The 23,223-nt window shown below is 44.1% G+C and overlaps 1 long non-coding RNA gene across 1 annotated transcript; it reads left to right on the forward strand.

Moving 5' to 3' along the window:
* LOC109281127 (uncharacterized) lies at positions 1-22,790 on the forward strand. Its single transcript, XR_002087690.2, has 3 exons — positions 1-162; positions 11,689-11,879; positions 22,447-22,790. It is a non-coding gene; the product is annotated as an uncharacterized LOC109281127 (long non-coding RNA).
* The last annotated feature ends 433 nt before the right edge of the window (positions 22,791-23,223 follow it).

Raw genomic sequence — 23,223 nt, forward strand, 5'->3', positions numbered from 1 at the left:
CCCAGGTGTTTTAGAATATGGAAGTTACATAGTGCTGTTAATGGCTGAAGCACAATGATAGCAGGTTAAAGGCATTTAAGTCACAAGGGGAAGTACTAACTGGATGGCACAGACAGGGAGCATGGACGACACCTTTTCAGCATTTCCCATTCATGGTACAAGGTAGGATTAAAGGAAACTTGCTCTGCACAAAATGGCAGCCTGTGCGTAGGCAGATGGATCAACGCCCCTAAATGTTGAAATAAGTATTTGCTTGGTGATTTAAATTCAAAGTTTCTTGTATCAAGAATAATGATGTAAGGCTTGGAGTTTTCTTTTAAGTTCTTCAAATCACTTGCCATCGAGATAAGTTTGCTAAAAAGATTTCATTGCTTCCAGAAAAGTCAATCCCTTTTAAGAAGTGCATTCAAATATATGTCAATTTGAAAAGGTAACTAAAAATAATGGCATCTGGGAAGTCTTTAGCATTCACAAAGGAGCCATCTGCATAGTTTTCCGGATGATATATTGTTTTTCATTAAAATAAGATTATCATAAAGGAGAAAAATATTTTGCTCAGTCATCCTATTTGCAACCAACAGTCTCATATGTTAAAGCCTATTAGTGTTGCACATGCCTTACAAAAAGTGCTCCTGTGTTCCCCAGATACAGCATGTTTGTGCAGTTGAGATATTTTGCAAGGGCATCTTATAAACTTAACTCTGGAATTGGGTTGGTGACAGCTATGCCTAGTGAGGAGGGATGAACAGTTATAGGGTGGATCTGAAGGAGGAAGGTGAGTGAGGTCATCTGATGCCCAGCAAGGGGGATATGTTTCTAGATGTGAGCACAGTTCCCTCTAAGCTGTGCGAGTGCATGGCCATGCACAATAAAAAATCATGCCGTGCAATAACTTTTTAATGCCGCATGCACAGTGACATACTGACACGGGGGCGGGGGGGCAGTAGGGAGACATGGCCCCTGGGTGCCAGCCTGCGGGGGGATGCCCAGTGCCATGGCATGGGGGCAGCAATGCTCCCCCTGCCGCCACCACCGGCTTCGCATCCAGGCGCTCGCCACCCACCTCAACCCGGCCACAGGCTGCTGCAGGAGGGGCAGGCACACTGAGATACCCATGCACTCACAGCCAGGATTGCTCACAGTTTGCTAAACTTTAGAGGGAACTTTGGATGTGAGGAGAAGCAAGAAAAAAGGAACAAAAGTGAGAGCGCACGGGGAGTGGGAGTCATAGAATCACAGAAAAGTAGAGCTGGAAGGGACTTCTGAAGGTCATCTAGTCCAGTCCTCTGGCTGTGGCAGGATTATCCCTTGCCAAACAATCCATACAAATCCTTGTCCAGCCTATTAGCAAAACTACACAGTCAACTCTGTAACAAAACCACAAGACATAGCACGTAACCTGCCACAGATAAAGCACGGGGTCAACGATGGGTATCAACCCATGGTTGCAAGGGATGGTAAAATACACTTGAGAGATACAAGGAACAGGACCATGACCCCTGCTAGAAAGGAAGGCAAAACTCCAACAGTTGGTACCAGTCTGACTATGGGGTAAAATTCCTTGCCATCCCCAAATTGGTATTTGGCCTGAGCCTTAGTGGAAGAGCAAGACTCTCTAGCCAGCAACCTGCAGGCTCAAGTCTCAGCAGGAGCACTGGCACTGCCCTGTCAACATCCACAGCCTTGGCTGCAGTCAACACCTAGTGCTTCTAAGCAGGGCCATCCCTAGGGGGTGGGGCAAATTGGGGCAACTGCCCCAGGCCTTGTGGGGCCAGGCAGAGTGGCTGCATCCAGCCGCTCAGCACCACCACCCCACTACTGCCAATGGCTGCGGCAGCTTTTTTAGATCCGGGGAGCACAGGACCAGGGCAGGAGCAGGGCCTTGCACCCTGCTTGGATCGGCTCTGCTTCTAAGGAAGGTGAAGAAAAACAGATATGTACAGCAACAGGAGGGGGAAAAATTCCTTCCTGGCTCCATGTGGCAATCAGTGAAGTACAGAAGCATGGGGAATACCTGTAGTAGAGCTTACCCATAGCCATAGCTGCTCCTAGGCCATCCCTGCCCAATTTTTATCCAGCTTCCTGAAAACCTCCAATGATGGAGATTCTACAACTTCCCTAGGCAATCAGTTCCACTGTCTCACTGCTCTAACAGTGAAGAAGTTTTTTCCTGATATCCAGTTTAAATTTGCTTTGCTGAAACTTCAAACCATTGGTCCACATCCTGCTCTCTGCAAAAAGAGACAAAAGGTGTTCTTCCTCTTCTTTATAGCAGCCCTTCATATATTTGAAGACTGCTACCCTGTCCCTTCTTAAGTGCCTTCTCCATAAGCTGAACATACCTATTTCCTTCAACCTCTCCGCATATGACTTGCCTTCCAAACCCTTTATCATCACTTTTGTTACCCACCCGACTTCTTCATGTCTTTTTAAAGAACTGTGCATGATACTCTAGAGGAAGTAAGGTGAGGAGGAACTGGAAAGGAGGTGCAGACAGGGAGAGAGCTGTGATGTCAGCCCTAAAGATCCCTGCATTGGGGAGTGAACTTTGGATGGGTCCAAGCTTGCCAAATAACTTATTTGGATTTTTCTAAAACCGCTTCAGTTACCCTCAGGACATAGGCTCCTTCCTGCAGCCATGGACAAGGCCTTCCAAAATAGTTCTACCGGAAGCATTAGGAACACTGCATGATAAGTCAATCCCTTCCCCCTGCTTCGAATCTTCAGGTTTGGATTCAGCTGACTCGAATCAGGGACAGTGATCCGAATCGACGAATCATATCACTGTCCCTGATTTGGGCCGAATTGGAATCAAATAGGACCCACTTTTAATCAGTGAGGATCTGGAATACTTGCTATTTCTTTCACTCTTTTTGTAAAAGTAAAATGTGTCTCATCAGCTTCTGCAGACAGCTTGACCCACAGGATTACACAAGTGGTCTACTTAGCCGCAAATGAACACCAAGCGCTTTGCATTTTGTGTGGGAATAGAAAAACTTGAGCAGTGCTGGGAACCAACAAGAGGATGAAAATGAGAATGAAAAGTCCTGAGTGCCAACAGGTGGGAGAGGCTGCTTAGCTAAAGTTGGAACAAGTCCTGAGGCCCGAGGGGTACAAGAGTGTAGTGAAGATGCCATATTCCCTACATGTCAACATGAGGAGACAGATGAGTCTGCGGGATGAAACAGACTTCCCTATGGAAAAAGAGCTGTGGCATACATCCAAAAACAAACCTGTTATGGTGTACATAGCATGGATCTGTTATGACTTGTGCACGCCGTGCTGCACTCTGAAATGGAGAGCAGCTCTTCCCATTGCTGAAGAGGCAGCAGTCATGTTGTGCTTTAGGTAGAGGCAGTTACAAAGATAGGCACCATATACTCACTCATGGGCCTGCTCCTTTTGTTCTATCCTGTCCTCGTCAGTCTAAACGAAGGTCGCTCTTACTGGAAATACCTGCGTGGTTTTTGTGTAGAAGGAATTCTGTGTAGTACATCTCAGATAATGAATCACAAAATGAAAATTGCTCCCCTTCCCCAACAGCTCACTTGCAGTAAAGTCTGTTCTGGGACGTCTCCAGATGAATTCATGTGGCGTCTTCCTTCTATGTAAATTTAATTTAAATGCATCTTATGTGTTTTCCCTTCACCTGTAACACCTGAGTGCTACAGCAAGGCATTTTTCCTCCCCCTGCTACTCATTAATATCCTGAATGACTTCATTCTGGTTTTGTGCATGGTCTCATAATCCAAAAGTTTTTTTTTCTGTTAGTAAGACACAGAAACACAGTAAATTAATTTAATGTTTTAGCTGTTTCTTCCATGGATTTTAATTCCTTCACTTTGTTGTCTCTGCAAGAAGAGAGTGAGAGACCTTCTATGTCCTTTCTTACTGGATGGGAATTAATTATCATTTTTCATTTTAACTGCTATGGATGAGTTTTGGCTTAGCTCTTACTTTATGCTCCAAGACCTATTTTGATGAAGCTTGGCAAGAATTTTTGTACTACTCTGTGGTCCTCCAAGCTCAGGAAAGTAATCTCAGGAAAGCAGTCCTGAAGGCATAAAGCATGTATTTGCATAGCCACACTCCCTGCACATGGTAATGGGTGGTAGGCTATGCCCCACTGAAAATCCCACTCCTATGTGCCTGTGCCCCTTCCTCAAAGTCAATCATAATAAGATTCAGTGTTTGTTCAAGACATTTCTCTCAGACCATGAGTAGTCCCAATAATGTCCAGACTCACATCTGGCTCTTCATGCCCAGCCTTGTCTTCGGCTCCCTGACTCCAGTAAGGGTGTTTAGCTCCTGATCTTCGAGGTCTCTTCTGGGTCTTCCATTCTGCCCCAGATCTCCATCAGCCACACTGCTCCAACAATTATTAATTTCTTATATTTATTTATTTTGGCCAAAATGATTTTTGAAATTCAGCTTGTAGCTGAAATAATTCCAGTCTTTCCTGAACCTCATTTTTTGGTGAATTTACTTTTTTATCAAAAAATGTCACTCCTCTACTCCCAGATGCTAGATACGGGCCATATTCATCTTAGCCAAGTTATCCTAGGCTGGATGAGGTTGTCTCTTTGGTTTTTCATTTTGAAAAGTGTTGGTTTCACCCAGGTCCAGAACATGAAGTTTTTCTAGAGGACATGTAAATCATTTCCCAGCCACTTCTACTGCCACTCTATGTCCTCAGTTCCACATTGAAGCTTCTCTGTGAAATACTTCCAACCATGCTTCCAACCATGTGGAAGCATAACAATTTAGCCTATAAACTGGAGGTCTGCCAACTAATCTACAGATGATTTCCCAGTTCATTTTTGCACCTCACCACACTACAGGAGGAGCAGGTAATATAGCAACTATCTAAGATATGTATCTCAAGCTCTTATTGAATGCTCCTTGAGACAGAAGCTTAATTGTCTTCCAGTTCTGAGTCTGCCAGATTACCAGGGATACACCTGGATGAATATCAGGGAATTCATGTATCAGTAAAAACGGGCTTCAGTTATTGAGCCAGATCTTGATTTCAGTTACACAGCTGTGAATCTAGAGTTTTGCATCATTTTGGAGCAAGATTTCATCTGACTTGATGCCCTTCCTTACAGAAAACTCATGGCAGTCAGGATGATTGGAAAAGGGAAAAATATAGTGCCCATCTCTCAGAAAGGGAAGAAGGAGGATCCAGGGAACTATGAACCAGTCAGCCTAACCTAGTCTCTGGAAAAATCATGGAGCAGGTCCTCAAGGAATCCATTCAGAAGGGCAGACTTTAGTAAACTCAGAAGGTTAATTGAAGAGGCCCTCTGCAACCAGTGACTGGATGATTTGGGAGTTCAGGAATGGTGGTGCTTCCTTAAGGGGGCAATTCTCACTGCTCAAAAAGAGGCTAACCCTATGTGGACAAAAAGTGGGAAAGGAGCCAAGAGACCCACTTGGCTCAACAGGGCTATTAGGGAATAACTGAAAAAAAAGAAGCTTACAAGAATGGTTCAGCAACCAGAGAGGAGTACACTTATATTACTAGGGTCTGCAGGTATGAGACACAGAGATCAAGCAGGCAACTGAAATAAAAGGACAGCAAAAAGTCCTTCTATAGATACAAAGGGAGCAAGAAAAAAAAAAGATCAGGCTCCGTTGGGGGACCCCTACTGAATGCGGAGGGGCAGCCCACAGTTGATCCCTGCAAAAAGTCAAAAGGGGGCTGTTCACTTGTCCAGAGGCCCAGACAATATGGAGAAGAGAACAGATTACATGAAATCAGTCCTGAACAGGTAAGGGATCTCCATTTCCAAGTCTGCTGGGCCAGATGACCTGAATTTGAGAGCCCTGAAAGAACTGGCTGAACTTATAGCAGGGCCACTGGCAAAGCTGTTCAAAGAGTCGTGGAACTCTGAGTGTTCCTGGACAACTGAAAGAGGGCCAGTGTGGTACCCAATTTCAAGAAAGGGAAGAGGGATGCCCCTGCTAACTACAGACTGGTCAGTCTGACTTCAGTCCTGGAAAAAAAAAATGAAAAATTTGTTAAGATGGCCATCAGTTACCAATTGACAACTGGTGGGGTATTAAGAAATAATCAGCATGGCTTTGTCGAGGGTAGATCATGCCTGACAAACCCAGTATCCTTTTGTGACCAGGTTACTAATCATCTGGATGAGAGACATAGATTCATAGACTGTAAGGGGCTGGAAGGGACCTTGCAAGATCATCAGGTCCAGCCCCACTGCACTAGGCAGGAAAGACAACTGAGGTCAGGGGACCCCAGCAAGGTAACCGTCCAGTCTCCTCTTGAAGATTTCCATGAGATTGATGTCATTTACTTGGACTTCAGTAAAGCCTTTGATTTTGTTTCCCATGAGATTCTCTCAACTAAATGGGAGGGTACTGGGCTGGACCAGTCTACAGCGAGGTGGGTGGACAACTGGCTTAGAGGCCAATCCCAGAGAGTTGTAATTGAAGGGATGGCCCCATCCTGGAGGGTTGTCTCCAATGGTGTCCCCCAGGGATCTGTGCTTGGATCCATGCTCTTTAACATATTTATTAATGACTTGGATGAAGGGGTGGAAAGCTCAATGATTAAGTTTACAGATGATACTAAGCTGTGGGGAAATGCAGGCACATCAGAGAATAGGGTAAGGATCCAGGACGACCTTAACAGACAGGTTTTATGGGCTGAATTGAATCAGATGAAGTTTAACAGGGAGAAGTGCAGGATTCTTCATCTTGGTAGGAAGAACATTCACTAATACTACACAATGGGTGGTGGTACACTGGCTGGCACAACATCTTTGAAATCTGAATGGGATCTGCGGGTCACAACTGACCAGAAGATAAACATGAGCCAACAGTGCAATGTGGTTGCCAGCAGAGCAAATAGAGCCCTGGTGTGCATCAGCTGATGTGTTGCCAGTAGATCCAGGGAGATGCTTCTCCCTCTCTATACAGCATTGGTGAGGCCACAGCTGGAGTACTGTGACCAGTTCTGGGCACTATACTTCAGGAAGAATGTGGATAAGCTTGAGAGGGTACAAAGGAGGGCCACCCATATGATTAGGGGCCTGGAGGATATGCCCTACGAGGAGAGACTCCAAGAACTGGGCCTATTTAGTCTGATCAAGAGAAGACTGAGAGGGGACCTGATAGCCATCTACAAGTATGTTAGGGGTGAGCATCAAGATCTAGGGGAGCAACTCTTTAGGAAGGCACCTCAAGGGAGGACAAGGGAGGACGAAGACCAATGGGCACAAGCTAATAGAGGGAAAATTTAGGCTGGACTTAAGAATTTTTTTTTCCCCAGAAGGGTTACCAGCATGTGGAACACACTCCCAGCAGAGGTGGTGCAGTCGCCATCCTTGAAGGCATTCAAAATGAGGCTGGATAAGCAACTTGTTGAGCTCATTTGAGCCTAATAATTTCCTGCCCATGGCAGGGGACCAGACTTGATGATCTTGCAGGTCCCTTCTGGTACTTCAATTCTATGATTCTGCTTCTAAGCACTTGGAGAAGAAGGTGATTAGGAACAGTCATCATGGATTTACCAAAGGAAAATCATGCCTGATGAACCTGATTGCCTTCTATGACAAGCTGACTGGCCCTGTGGATGTGGGGAAAACAGTGAACATGATACACCTTGACTTTAGCTAGGCTTTTGATATGGTCTCCCATTCCAAGCAAGCTAAGGAAGTATGGGTTGGATGAATGGACTGTAAGGTGGATAGAAAACTGTCTGGATTGTATGGCTCAAAGGTTAGTAATCAATGACTTGATGTCTAGCTGGAAGCCAATATCAAATGGAGTGCCCCAGGGGTCAGTCCTGGGGCAGGTTTTGTTCAATATCTCCATCAGTGATCTGGAAGATAGGTTGGAGTACACCTGGGAAGTCTGCAGATGACACCAACCTAGGGTGAGATGTAGATTTGCTAGAGGGTAGGACTCTCAGAGAGACTTTGACAAATTGGAGGATTGAACCAAAACACATCTCATGAGGATCAATAAAGACAAGTGCAAAGTCTTGCACTTATGACGGAACAATCCCATGCACCAGCACAGGCTGGGGACTGCCTGGCTAAGCAGCTGCTCCGCAGAAAAGGACCTGGGGTTGCAGTGAACAATAAGCTGAATATGAGCTAACAGTGTGCCCTTGTCACACAAGAAGGCTAACGGCATACTGAGCTGCCTTAGTAGGGACAATGCCAGAAGATTGAGGGAAGTGATTCTTCCCTTCTCGTTGGCCCTGGTGAAGCCACATCTGGAGTCCTGTGTCCAGTTTTGGGCACCCCACTACAGCAAGGATGTGGACAAATTGCAGAGTCCAGCAGAGGGCAACAAGAACGGTTAGGGAGCTGAGGCACATAACTTCTGAGCAGAGGCTGTAGGAACTAGGCTTATTTAGTTTAAAGAAGAGAAGTCTGAGAGGGAATTTAATATCCCAAAGGGTGGTTCCAAAGAGGATGGAGCTAGACTTTTCTTAGTGTTGGCAGATGACAGAACAAGGAGCAATGGTCTCAAGTTCCAGCAAGGGAAGTTTAGGTTAGATATTAGGAAAAAAACTTTCTCAGTAGGAGGGTAATAAAACACTGGAACAGGTTAGCTAGAGAAGTGGTGGAATCTCCATCCTTGGGGGTTTTTAAGACCCAGCTAGGCAAGATTTTGGCTGGGATGATCTAGTCGGGGGTGGTCCTGCTTTGAGCAGGGGGTAGGACTAGTTGTGACCTCCTGAGGTTCCTTGCAATCCTAATTTTCTAGGATTCTATGACTGCTGATATGAGCTGCAGTGGTATGCATTAGGGCTTGCCTTTCATTACAAGATCTCAGGAAAAGCTGGGTTTGAATTTGACATTTTCTTTCCTCTGGATGGTTCACTGACTTGGCTAAAGAACTCTGCCAGCTGAGTGAGATAAAAGACTGAAAAGAGAGAGAGGCTGTCGATCTAAAGTAGCTCCCATATAGTCCATGGTCATAGTTCCGATTGCCCTGGTGTAACTGAAGACGAAGCCTGTCTCAGTTAGCTTATTTCCTAGCTGCTTTCTTGAGTCAGGGTTGCACTCAGCACTTCACCACACCTAAGATCTGAGGAATTGAAATCTGTGGTTTCAGAGCATGCAAATGTGGTAAACAGAGCATGCTGTCATATTTGTCACATCTGCTTGCCATGCTGAAAAGAAAAGGCTAGCTTTTCAAGTACTCAGGACACAGTGCTGGGTGGGTTTTCTAAAGAGCTCGATAGCCCACTTTAATCTCAGTGTTGGGTTTTTTTTCTCCCTATGAAACAGAAAGCAGGGGGAACTAATGGAAACTAGATTTTATGTAAACTAGTTGAACAATTCCTGTGTTTCCTCTCTTAGTGAATGCTGAAAGCATAGACCAAGACACTGCACAAAAACACTACCTGCAATGGCTAAATATGGAATCAGGCTGAAGCGCTCGTTAAACATTCTGCAATGATGTTTTACAGTTATTTCTGTCCTGGACATTTACATTGCTCATGATAAAACAATTTAGCGGATACTCATGACCCTCTGTGAGTTTTCTGCTCTAGCACAGACTAAATTCACAGTAAAATATGCTAGGCAGTCAAAGAGATTGCTGTCATGCATGAGATTACAGTTCCAGATTTTATATTAGTTCCACGTGGGGAGTAAAATCAACATTATTTCAAAAAAATATGCTAAGAAACAGCATATTCTTGTAAAAACAAGAATTTTGAATGAGGGAAATATAGACCCTGATTTAAAACATCTGAATTCTGGTATCATAAAGACACCATACCTATAAGATAATTTTTTACTACGGGTATGATCCTGAACATTCAGCCATCCAATATATCTGGAAAAAACAGGCATTGGGCTTTTACAAATGTTGATTCTCCAAAGGACATAATGAGGCATAGTATATATGAAAGGGTTGGACTGAACCTTACATCATTATTTAATTAAGAGTCATTGATTCAAATGAGATTTACAAAGACATTATACAATTTTGATGCATGGTAATCAGATGTCCCTAATGCATACATAATCCACAAACTGAGATGCAATTGGATGTGCATAATCTTCTGATAATGGTCAGGAAAGCATGTGTGCTAGAGGACAAATCAGCACAGAGCAAAATATGCATAAGGCCTATGACTAAGAATTGTTGGCTTACCTATATAAGAGAGCGAAAGAGAATTGTGAAACCCTGTGCATTACATGAGCAAACAATTTACCTACATTGTTTTTGAGTTTTCTTCACTGTTAGAACAGTGAGGCAGTAGAACAGACTGTCTAGGGAAACTGTGGACTTGCCATCACTGGAGGTGTTCAGGAAGAGGTTGGAGAGCCATTGGAGATAACCTAGCCATAGTTATGCTTATGTTCTACCATGGGTTTTTTCCATGTTTCTTGCTTCTGCTGATTATTTGCACCCTCTCCCCCACCGGTGTTTCTGCTATGTGTGTCAGGGTGCTTTTAATCCTTCCCAGAGGCATTAGGTGTTGGCTACAGCCAAGGCTGAGGACCTTGGCTGGGGTGTGCCAATGCTCTTGCTGGTACCAAAGGTGGAGGTTCCTGACTGGGGGATGTTGCCCCTCTGCTCAGGGTTGCCAGATTTGGGATCAGGAATAAATTTTACCCCCTGGTCAGATTGGTATGCACTATGGGGGCTTTTGCCTTCCTCTGTAGTGAGTGGTGTAGTCTCTTGAGTATATATTGACAACATTTTCTAGAAGCAGGACATTGGCTGCTGGAGTTCCCCTGCTATACCTGTGGCAAGTTAGGGTGTTAGGTCTATGTTGTGTCAGGTTTGAAGGTAGTCTTATGTAGATTTTAGATCATGGTTTGTATGATATGGTGTGAATAGGGATGGACCTGCCTCAAGCAGGCCTTAATTCTCTGACTCTGTGACTCTCTATGAGTTTATAATTCTGTTGCTTTGCAAGTAAGTCCTAAAAATTAATCACTTATTAAACTCTTGGAATCCAAAAGTATGATCTACATGGTAAAACTGACCCAGGGTTGCCAACGATATATAAATGTATGAATACTTCTTTAAAACACATCCTAAAAACATCTGTCAATAAAAATCCCTTTAAAAAAAAGTGCCTTCTGTAAAAACACAAAGCCACTGGAATTTTAAGCTCAGCAGCAGAAAAGAAGGTAGAGGTACTGAAGGACAGATGGAGCACAGCGGCACCATCTGGTGTCTGAGTGGGAGCATGACCATGCATGGAACTCTTCAGGGCTTTGCAGCTCACCCATGCCTGCATAAATCCCTCCCCCCGCCCTAGCTGTGTGCTTCTGCTGCATCCCTTTGGCTGTCCCACACAACTAGCAGCTGCTTGCCTCAAAGGCACAGGGAAGTGGTGGTGCAGTCAGAACAGAAATGCAGGCAGGGTAGGACTGAGGCAGTGTATGGGAGGTCTGTGGGGGTTCTGTGCCAGGATGGGAGGATTGGGGTTGTCACAGGTAAGGCTGGGGGGTGGCCAGGGGTAAGGGCAGCATGGTGCAGGTTGCCAACCCAAGACAATTTTTTTTTCTTATAATCTGGAAACTTTTTACTGACAAACATTTTTTTTACTAGGGTTGGTATTAAACCCCTAAATCTGATCTGTGACCTTGTCACTGCCATCCAATAGGTTAAATAAACATGTTGAACAATGATTTAGCAATATTTCTACTTCTGCTGATTTCGATTCATATTTTTTACCAGGGAGGGGAAAGTACTGAAAGCATCATTTAAAAAAAATCAAGGCATACATATTTTGCAGCCCACTCTTACTCCTCAGAAGTTTGGTTTTATGCATGGACAGATGAACCAATGATGCCCATTGAAAAGAAGGGCAGTGAACTTACCATAATTCAGCTGAATCTGCTGTAACTGCCTGTCTGCTCTTACTTGAGGTAAGTGGAAACTTAAACAGTAAAAAATTTACCATCTGCTTCATTCAGGGGTAATCATTCAGGCATTTTAGCTTCATTGACTGTGGGATGGGAAAAGATACGTAAAACAATGACAGCATATTCAACTGGCAGGCATTCACAAGCAGTAAGTTCCTCTCCCACATACTCTAAAGTGGTATAATTGCTCTTCTGGCCACATACATTTATTTCTTGCACTGATGGATAAAAGTGAGACAGACATTACTCCAGGAGGGTCCTGATCTCTGCTTCTACTCATTATGCAGTTTTTGCAATGATTGTTTACTGAAAAATGCAAAGACAATCTTGGGAACTGGTGCCAGGGACCTGCTTACTGAGCTTCTCTCTTGCTTGCTCTCCTTCTGGTCCCCATATAGCTTTCTCTCTTGGCTGCCTAAAGTATCAGCTTCAACACAAGGAGTGAAGGATGTGCTTAGCCCTACATAGCCCATGGCCTGGTGGTTAGGGCATTTAGGTGGGAGGTAGGAGATTGGGTTCAAACCACTTCAGGACAAAAGGGACCTAGGACCCACATGTTCCATTTCCTGGGTGAGTTCCTTCACTACTAAGCTATTGCCTGAATGGTAGGAGTGCTTCCTCCTTCATCAGTCACTTGTGATTTCCACCTAAAGTTCCAGTGACTTACTTCAAATCTGTGCATTTTTCCAGGCAGAATATAACTGCCACAGAGCACAAGTGGTCTGGATTAATCTCTTGTGGCCCAGATGGATCTCTTCTAAGCATACTCAGAAGGACAAGTCTAGTCATGCAGGGTGGGAATAGAATCTAAAATCTGTGTAATTGGCACGTGTCTGGGAGGCGGAATAGGATTTCGGCTGTGGATGGCTAGGCAGTTGCCTAAATGAGAGGAAATATTTGGGTCATGGTCTCTGCCCCAAAAGGGCAGAACGTGAAAGCACTACAAAAAATGAACTAATTATTGTAATATACTCCATTGCTGCTTGTAGAATGATGCAAATTAAGCATCCTTCTTAATTAAAAAATTGAAAATGAGAACTCAAAATATCACATAGAGATATTGAAAAGTACTTGTTGGTTATATATTAAAACACTGTAAGAGTGTATTGTATACCCACCACCTCTTTAAACCTACTGAAATATGTGGGCAAAGATGCACTGAATACTATTTCAGCAACACTCAACACCACCTTCACTGGATGGAGAAGGACTTTGTCACTTTGTGAGACAGCATGGAAGGGAGATAAAAGATTCTGATCTCTCTGTTTCTAGAGTTGTATTTGTAGAAAAAACCTGAAGGTGGAAAGGGTAGATGCTTGCCACTATGGGATAGGGAGGGCATGCCAGGTTTGTGTGGCAGCATGGAAGATGATACTTCTCCCAGTAGGAAAGTAAAAAAATCTTTTGCCTTTCCAGCTTCTAGGATCCCAGTAGATTGTCATTCAGTTCTGTAATTCTGACAAGCAAGCAAGGCCTCAATTTAAAATTAAGCACCAGCTTAAGTGATTTGGGGAACATAGGCCTACAGCATCAGGGCTTAGTTCCACTGAAGATTGACAAGAGATGGCTGGCAAATAAATATTTGATATATTCTCACCTGGACAAGAATAGCTCATCTTTTTTGGCAGGAGAAGTATAGTCCTAGTAATTAACTGATTCACAGATTTTAAAGCCAAAAGAAACCATGCGGATTATCTGGCTGAATTGCCTGCAAACCATGAGCCACAGAATTTCTCCCAGATAAACACTTCCATGACATATTTCATTTCAGCCTGATATTCTTGGAGGAGGATTCCCACATATTTAAGTCTGCCAACTCAATACTGTAGCTTTATTGCTGGAATCAGAACTCTAAATTCCCAGCTCTGAGTAGGAAAGAAAGAGTGTCTGTCCATTTACACAAAGAATTGGAAAGGTAATCATTAGAGTGACTGTGAATACAAAAATGCTTGGAGCCTGTAAAAGAAATATCCAAAGAAAAACTCTAATCCTTTTATCGCTTCATTGCATGCATGTTGGTGCTTATTTTACAACAAAGGATAGATTCGAATTTTGGAAGAGGAGCAGCGCACTGGTCCTCAGGTTGGTAACCAAAGACATATGACAGAGCCTCAGGAGTTGCTGGCCTTTGGACAAGCCACCAATTATGTAAAAGGTGCTGGACAGAACATTAGCAAATACAGTGGCAACAACAGCAACCAGTACTAAGAAATTAGTGGAAAAAGGAACAATAACATCTGCTGTAGCAAATGGACAACAAAACAGCAGAGGTTCATTTGTTGCCCAACTGGGCAGTAGGTAAGGATCCAGGATACTTGAGTTATATTCCTGGATCTGTCACTGATCTCCTGTACGACATCACTTCACCTCTCTGTTAACACTGCAGGCCTATGTGTTTCCAGTGAAATGTAACCACAACATTGTAACAGGGTGCCATCCCCAGGGGCAGTTGAGAGCCCCTGGAGGCACCCCAGAGTCCCTTTTATTTGGATTTGCTTCTGGGAACAGTCTCCCCTCCACTCATCTGCCATGTCTTGATGTTTCTTTGGGTTCTCAAAAGGAAGGATGTCCCAGGGCTTCCAAGATCTGGTCTTCATTCCCAAGCACCCAGAGGTGAGGATCTCTTGCCTTAGGGCTAATTGCTCAGCTGCATATCACCCCTTTACCGTGACTAATGCCTTGCAGGTGTTATAAGCATATTGTTCCCTCTGCTGGGGTCTCAGCCAACTCAGCCCCTGCCCCTTTTATGCAGCTAGGCTGTCTACCCTAGACTCACTGTGTGGGGCCTGGCTTTGAGGTACTAGCTACAATCAATCACCTCTTGTCTCTGGGCCCCTGGCCCTGTGTAGTGGCACCCCTCTGGTGCAGGGCTCTCCATCCCTGTAGCTGCACCCCTCTGGCGCTGGGCTCTCTGCCCCTGTAGCTGCACCCCTCTGGTGCTGGGCTCTCTGCCCCTGTAGCTGCACCCCTCTGGCGCTGGGCTCTCTGCCCCTGTAGCTGCACCCGTCTGGCGCTGGGCTCTCTGCCCCTGTAGCTGCATCCTGTGGGCACTGATGAGGCCTCCACCTCCCCTTATAGCCTCATCCTAAAACCACCAGATAAAACTACAGCATAACACTAAGCCCCTGGGCCATAACCAAGAAAAAATAATAGAGGCAGTGAGCCTGCTTATTCCTTGACTTCTTCACTCTGGATGCTCTGTCCTGTACTCCGGCCAGAAGAGCTGTTTCCTTTTGGTCTCTGTGGCCTTCAGGAGCTCACGCTCTCCCACTGGCTCAACCCAAGGCTTGTATAACTCTGGCCTGAGCAATCCTCTGGTCATGTGACAGCCTTAGTTCACTGACCAGCCTGCAGGACTGCCCCTTAGCCCTTGCTCTGCTGGCAGGTTGTGCCCTGAGGACTCTGGCCTTATAGGGGCTGCTCTGCTTTCTAGTAACAGGGCTAGGGTTTCCTGTTACAGACATAAATAATAATGATATAGAATCTGCAGAGCTTGTAAAAATGAGAATGCATATATATGACTATAGCAAATTGCTTTCTGTTGTGGCATTTTGAACTTTCAGCTTTGATAAGGCACTTTAAATCTATTACCCAGAAGGAGAGTCTGAAGGCTGCAGAGGAGCTGAACTCAGCAGGAGGAATTTTTGTTTAGTTAGGGCCAGATTCTGTCTATGTAGATTCACTGGGCCTGTAGGGAAGGAAGTGATTCATTGGCAGAGTGGGGAACAGATGTCTCGACTCACGGTTTCCTGCTCCCACCACTAGAGGCTCTGACCTCTACCCATTGCTTAACATTTCAAATGGATGGGGCTTTCTTACAAATTCACCAGACCTCATCAGATGAATGTCTTTGTTTTCAGCTCCAGATTAATCATATCCCACAACAACTGCTGTTTCCTCAGATTTATTATTGTAAATTTACAGTAAAAATGCTAAAATAAGAAAGTGCAACAAAAGCACAGATTCTGTCTCAAGAAACCAGAGTTGAGAACTGCCTGTCTTGTTACTTTTCTTGTCTGTATGGTTTCTTTATATACACTAAAATACTACTTTTGTTCCTGGAACAAATTTAGTGAGAAAGGAAGGTTGCCTCAGGCCTAACCTTGAAATATATTGACCTCTGGCTGTGTGATACCACAGGATTAGTTCCCCTTGGGGTACAATTGCAACCTAATATTAATGGGCTCAGAAATTTTCTCTTCAGATCAGTAGAGTTTATCTGCAGTCACTGTAAGTGGCTTCTACAATATGCCATTGTACGGTTGAATAGTGTTTTATGAAGCACTCAAGTCAAACAACTTTTAATTACTTTTAAAAGGTACCTATAGTTCTGTGGTCTTAAAAATGAAAACCAACACTGCAATATTGTGTTCTTAAATACTTTTCAGTAAAGAGAAGAAATACTATTTAAAAAGCCAGTTCCTTCTGTTGACTAATCCAATCCTGGATAGACTGATTCAATATGATCCTCTCAGGAGCTTTCATGTAAGAATAACATTTCTAATTCAGTTAACTTTTTCTCTGTATACTTTATTATAATCTGATTTTAGTTTTCAGACTGTGCCATCTGCTGTTGGAACAGCAAATGACTCTCTGTACCATAACTGCTCAGATCAGACATTCTGACAATGCAGGCACCCAAGTTCTTTCTGCATGTCAGACTGAATTTTCTACCCAAGGGGACTTTTATCATCTTTAATTTCCCCTCAGCCTGAAGAAGGGCATCTGTGCCTAAAATCTTGCAAAGAAAGACAATTTGTTTGCTATTTTATAGTTGGTCTAATAAAAGACATCACCTCTGAGCCAAGAATTTTAGAGTTTTATATTCCTCTTTGTCTCAGACCAACACGGCTATAAAAACAGATCCCTCAGACTATGTTTTTAGCTTTCCTAAGGAGCCTGACCACTTCCAGAAGACTTTGGCCCATAATTTCAAAGCATCCTATTTGGGAATAGTCCTCCTCAGGCCTGCCCCTGTGCTCTTCGCTCAGGATGAAGTACAATACCCTTTGACATAGAATCACACCCTTAAGTACAGAAGGTAATGTATCTGCAACCTGATGTGGTAACTGCCCACTTCCATGACTAGCTGGGACCCAAACCTAACAACTTTTTTGGAAGGTTTAAAATCAGGTCTAAGACATATTTCTCTGCTTTATATCCCACAGAGGTTCCTCTTCAAATACAGTAAGTTCAGGACTCCAGTGAATTCAGAATCACCATCCTTTGTAGTGTGGATTTCCTACTGGAAGTCAAGCAGGTCTTATCTGAGACTGCTACTTCACACTTGTCAGAGAGAAATGGAAGGCAATGTAATTCCTCACCAGAGATGGTTTGGAGGTCACCCAGGCCATTGTGAGGAGACTCTGGACCTACTTAAGTGTTCTAAGGACAGGCTTACTTCTTAAAGGCTACAGTGAGTTGGCAACCCAATGTTCACCCCCAACCCACATGACTTAGAGGATCGACACTGACATCTAATGGAGCAAGAAGGAACCTCTGAATTCACTGCTTCGTGGGAGATTTTTCTTTATGTGAGGGCAAATATGGCCCCTTGGAGGCAGCCCTGCCCATTGTATCTCAGGAACCCAGCTAGTACAAGAGTTCAGTATATTCTTGGCCTGGTCTGAACAGCAGTTCTAGCCATGCAGGTGCTTTTTAACACTGATTAAACATGGGACACAGGTCCCAAATCCCAGCCAACGCTGTTCTGCAAAATCCCTCCTACTAGCAGAACACATTTATACCTAGCACAGTTCTACTCTCAGAGCCTGGTTGTATACATCTTCTTAGGCCTCTAATAAATGAGACATGTCTGTCCCTGAGTACTTCCAAGAGGTGCTGAAAACAAGGAGTGCTGGGTTCTAGGTGGGTGGTTTTCCTGTTTGTTTTATAATAGTACATAGAAGTCTCAGCCAAGGTCATGGTCAGAGTGTGCTAAGCATTAGACATGCATCTAGTAAGAGACAGCTCTTGCAATGAGGGGTGTAGCTAACTAGCCAAGGTGGACAAAGGGCATGAAAGAAAAGCTCTGATCTCCAGAGATAAAGTGACTTGTCCAGAGCCCTGTGGGGAGTCTAACGGAGCTGGGAAGTGAGCTCAGACCTCTGGAGTACTAACGCAGTACAATCCTTCCTCTCAGGAAAAACAAGGAAAATAACAAGAAAAAAAAAACAGACTTTGCACAAAGTAAAGAAGCTGAAAGGGGCAAGTGGCTTTTGTTTTTAATACCTTTCAGTTACAGTCATCATGGGAATTGCATCATGGGGATTGGCTGGGAGTCTACCGGAATTGGCATTGATCTCCTGGTGAGTACTGAAAGCAATCCAGGAGATTTTAATAGGATATTTTAAGAAAATAAATTCAATTAATGACATTACATCATGTTGGGAAAAGAAATTCCCCAGAATATATTCTGTCAGAGTTGGCAACCCTATAAGTAAAACATTTGCAGACAGAAGTATGATACAGAAGTTGAAAATGGCCTTTTATAGTGATGGTAAGCGACGATAAGCACTTTACTTTGCTACTTTCTTTGTTACCCTCTTTTCCCTGGCTGGAATTCCCATTCTGAACCATGTTTCCCAAGGAGGCTGCCTTCCACCCTCTCCACGCAGCAGTGTTGCATTTCCTTGCTTCTGGCTGTGGAAGAGTGATTAAGCAGTTCTCTGAAGCTAAAATCCCTTCCAAAGACTCGTTCATGGGCTTGGGATAAGGCCCTGAATCACTGACAGGCCTACAAATGAAACATGAGAGCTTAACATAGGAAACACAATTAGCAATGACTTTTTGACAGCAAAGCCTTCATCAGAATATGTCTGGATGGGAAATGAATTCCATCTAGGAAAGACCTTGAGGTCAAGCTGTTATTCCCAATTTCATTTCCGCTGTTCTCGGTGTGTTTATTTCCATACTAAATGTATCTAAAATCAAAAGCAGCTTCTTGCTGTGTAGTGATTGCCTATCATTTCTTGCTTGGATTTTTCATTCAGAAGTCCCTTAGTTCAGCTTTAAAAAGTGAGGAAGACAATAAATTGCAAACAATGAAAACTGTGGAGTATTTAAAAGGCAGTCCTGCCTTCCTAGAGGCACCAGAGGAAGAACAGCTCTGTGAACCTAGTGCCTTACATATCATAACAGTGTTCAGTTCTCCTGCTGAGCTTTCAGCATGAAGTGCCTTACTGCTACTGATGGACATGTACTCATTGAAGTCATTCATGTAACTCAGAGGTGGGCGAAGTCCGGCTCACGGGCCAGATCAAACCTGCGGCAGACTTCATTTCCCAGCAGCCCCTGCCTGCATCGCTGTGGCCAGCAGCAACGGGGCTGTGACAGTGCAGAGCTAGGGTTTCCATGCTGGCTGGGCATGTGGCTGGGCAGGGAGCTGCTCTGGGGCCAGGATCTTGCGGTGGTGACAATGTGGTCTGAAGCCGGGCAGAGCAGAACTGCAATCTGCTGCGATCCGCTGCCTGCATACCCTGGGCAGGGGCGTGCAGGCAGTATATCACAGCTCTGCCCTGGCTCCTGACCATGATGTCACCACTGCAAGATCCATGCCCTGACCCCAGAGCAGCTCCCTGCCCAGCCATGTGTCCTACAAGCAATGGCAATGTTAACTGCCACAGACACCACTACTGCCACTGCTGCTCCACCGCCAAATTTCCAAATCAGGCTGGTGTGTGGGGTCACTCTGTGGACTTGGCCAGGTTGGGCTGGGCTGAGCCAGGCTGGCAGCTAGATCACACTCACAGGTTGACCCCACATGCTGACCCCATGCTGGATCTATTCCACAGACCAACCCTGCCCACAGGATCTGGCTCATGGACTGGCCCCAGGCCACTCATCTATCTGGTCCACAGGGTCAGAAGTTCTGCCAGATTAATGCTGCCAACACTCTCCCACTGCCAAATGTCTGGACCTGTGAGGAGCTGCACAGGCTGGATGACATGGCTGCATGGGATGGATTTGGCCTATGGGGTGGAGGTTGAGTACCACTATAACTTGGATACGAATCTGAAGAAACTCATAATGTTTATTGAATTGCTACGTGATGTTTTAATACTGGGGTTGCAACAAAATGCCATTGCATTGAGTAGCTGCCCAGGTTGTGCCAAGATATGATACATGGCCTAGGATTCCAGCAGGTCACTTTCCATTTTGAAAGGTCTGGGTCCAGGAACTGGAGCCAGCAGGATTGGGTTATGTGCCCTATCCTGTTTGAAGAAGTGTCTGGAAAATGGCATAGTTTGATCTTCTCTGGGTTTAAGAGATTATCATGTGATAATCATGGCAAGAGAACAAGATAAGCTATTGTCACCATTGGCTTGATGTCCTTTCATTGCCATGTGCATTTGTATCAAAGAATGATTCCTTGGGGGACAAAAAAAAACAAGATAATTCAAGGGCTTCATTCAAGCAAAGTGAACTTTTCAAGCAGACACAGTAGGTGAGGAGCTATTCCATGTGTAACACAGAGTGTAGTAGATGATGCAAAAAGATGAAAGGGTTGGAATCTGTTTTGACTGACAATTTGTGCCATGCCAGTGCCTTCTATAGGATTTCACAGGGTATAAACGAGGTCTGAATATGGCCTTATAAATGGGCAAAGTGATTTGCATGCCAGACTGGATCTGGCATTCGGTGAGTGGCTCTGCATGCCAGACTGGATGAACCTATAAGGCAGATAGGGAATAAGTTGAACATTTAAAATATATAATTAAAATCAAATATTAATAATTTATCCCATTAAAACAGAGTCAGTGATGGCTCTAAGGCTAAGCTATAAATGCAGTGAGTTGATGGAACAGGGAAAGCAAAAGGGTGGCATTTCATTTACACTGCCATCCAGTGCAATTGTGAAGCATGCAAGGCCCTTGTCATCCTGCTGTGACATCTTCCTTGAGGAAAGGGCTGTCAGGGGATTTGTTTTACACATGAGGCAAAAGAATATGTGGAGGAACACAACTTAAACCACATGACTGCCTGCATTGTACAGTATGTCTGCACACCGCACCCTCTGCTTCTGTGTACAACCCAGATTGTTAAAATCTACATTTCTGGGACTTTTCTTCTTGCAGATGCTCAAGAGAAATCGAAATGAATCAATTCAAAGGCTGCACACAAGTTAAAGCATGTTAAATACTTGTGGGATGTGGAGTGGTTAAGATCACTGTAGCTTCTCAGAGGATGATAAACCTACAGTAATCTGAAGCTGCTGCAGCACCTGAATGAAAGCATCCACGCAGCTATTTAACATCCTTTAAATTATGGGCTCTGCCTCACATCTCAACTTGATTGACCTTAGTTTATTGGGTGTCACCTTGGAGAAAGCCCTCAGGTAGGCAGAGCTGTGTGGAGTCCTACTAGCAGTTCTGGAGTGACATATACTTGTTTGCCCCAAGCTAAGGTTTGCGCAGTGTCAGTTTGATCATCAACACTGGAAAAGAGGGCAGTTGAGTATATCTCCTCGTGGCTTTGTCAGGGACACTTTGGGCCCTTCTGGGTCCCTTCCCTCTGTAGTTGGGGCATGGTGCTCTTCCTTGGATCTCTTCAGCAAACTACTTCCTGGTGTTGTAGTGACAGGGCATTTATAGTGCCCTTGTCCCCTGCTTTAACTGTTGCAAGTTACAGGGTTTTTTATTTTTATACTTGAGGGTCATTCTTGAAGTTTTGTGCGTGTATTTACATGAGGGTTGTTCCTGAGTCTTTTAAGCATAGGTTAGACAAACACTTGTCCAAGACATTTAGATAGGGATGCTCCTGCCTTGGGCAGGAGTTTGGACTAGATGACTTCCTGAGGTCCTTTCCAGGTCTACTTCCTACGATTCTATGACAAGTGCTACAGAGGAGGGTTCTCATATTTTTTACAGTAAATATGGAATATACATATAGTTCTTGACCAGGCTTCTCACTTTTTTCCTACCCTGAGTCCCACCAGCCTGTCTCCTCAAACTAGGACACCTTGTCAACTTGTCTAGGGGGCTCATTCTAGTTTCCTTGTCAACTTGCCCTTCTACAGCATAGCTTCTCAGAACAAGAGAAAACTGACCTAAGACTTGGAAGATCTTGAAGCTCTGGCATATGAGGAGGAAGGCTTTTATTTCAGCTTTTAACGCCAGAATCCTGTAAGGCCACATCAGAGGAAGGAAAAATGTTTCATTAAAATGTGAGAGTCAGATTTCCAGAGGAGCAAGACTACCACTGTGCTCAGTGATGTCTCAGAAACATAGTAGTAATCACCTCTGAGATTTCATTCTGTATAATAAAAATGGTAACACAAAAAAGAAATTCACAAAAAAAAAAAAAAAATCAAAGTATCTTAGAGGCTGAGATGTGAATGTGGAAATTCACCATGAAGAAAGTTGTGCCATATTTTCTCAAATATTAGTTTGCCAGTTCAAAGGGCTCCTATGTTCTTATTATTACTAAATGAGGACTGGGGTGGGTCAGTGACCTATGTATTGATAATGTATTTGTGTAAGTGGGGCTATAACATGTTCTGGGCATGAAATTCATTAGTCTCAAGATCCCCTCTCCAGTGGCCACCTCACTCAGCCTTCTCCTTCCTCAGGGTTAGAAATGGACACTACCAATATCTGCAGTACAGGAAGGAATGAGTGAACAGCGTCTAGAATGAACAGATGGTTCGTATTACACAAAGTGGCCTGGAGCTCTCTGCAGTGCTGGAGCATTGAGGGAAGTAAGATAGGCAGCAAATGGACAGATGTAACATATGAAGCACTTTAAAGTGCTATAAAACTGAGTGGGCAAATGACACACAGTGATATATCGCTACAAATCAACGATGGATAAAAGAGGGATAATTTGCACATACTTCATGGTAACACCTTAGTTGGGGGTAGCTGTATGTTTGTACACTACTGAAGCTGTACAAAATAAAAGTGTTTTGAAAATGGTGGGATTTGAAGTGTTTTACATGTGTGTCTGTTCATGCCTTCCAGATGACAGATCTGTGAAAACAATACTGCTTCTAAACTACCTTCACTTCCTGTCAATCCCTAGTGCTGTTGAATAGAGTTACCAGCTAGAAGAGAAGTTTCACCTACTTGTGATATTAGGGCGCTTGTCCATGGTATTGGCTATTGGCTTTTTCTAGCTTAAGATATTCCTAGGTTTTTTTCACTGTGGTAATGTACCATGACAAATAACATAACATGTACCTTAAGTAACGCGTTTAAGTCTCGTTATGGGCTAAGATGCTTTACTAGTAAAAGATGCTAGGGGGCACCTCATAACAATTTCTCCCTCTTCACCTCCCAGTACTAAATTACAGCAGGGGGCAGTTTAGGAATGTATTTAGTGATTGGTTAATTTTTTCAGGTTGGGT

Source organism: Alligator mississippiensis, chromosome 1 (assembly GCF_030867095.1).
Source record: "Alligator mississippiensis isolate rAllMis1 chromosome 1, rAllMis1, whole genome shotgun sequence".
Lineage (NCBI taxonomy): Eukaryota > Metazoa > Chordata > Crocodylia > Alligatoridae > Alligator > Alligator mississippiensis.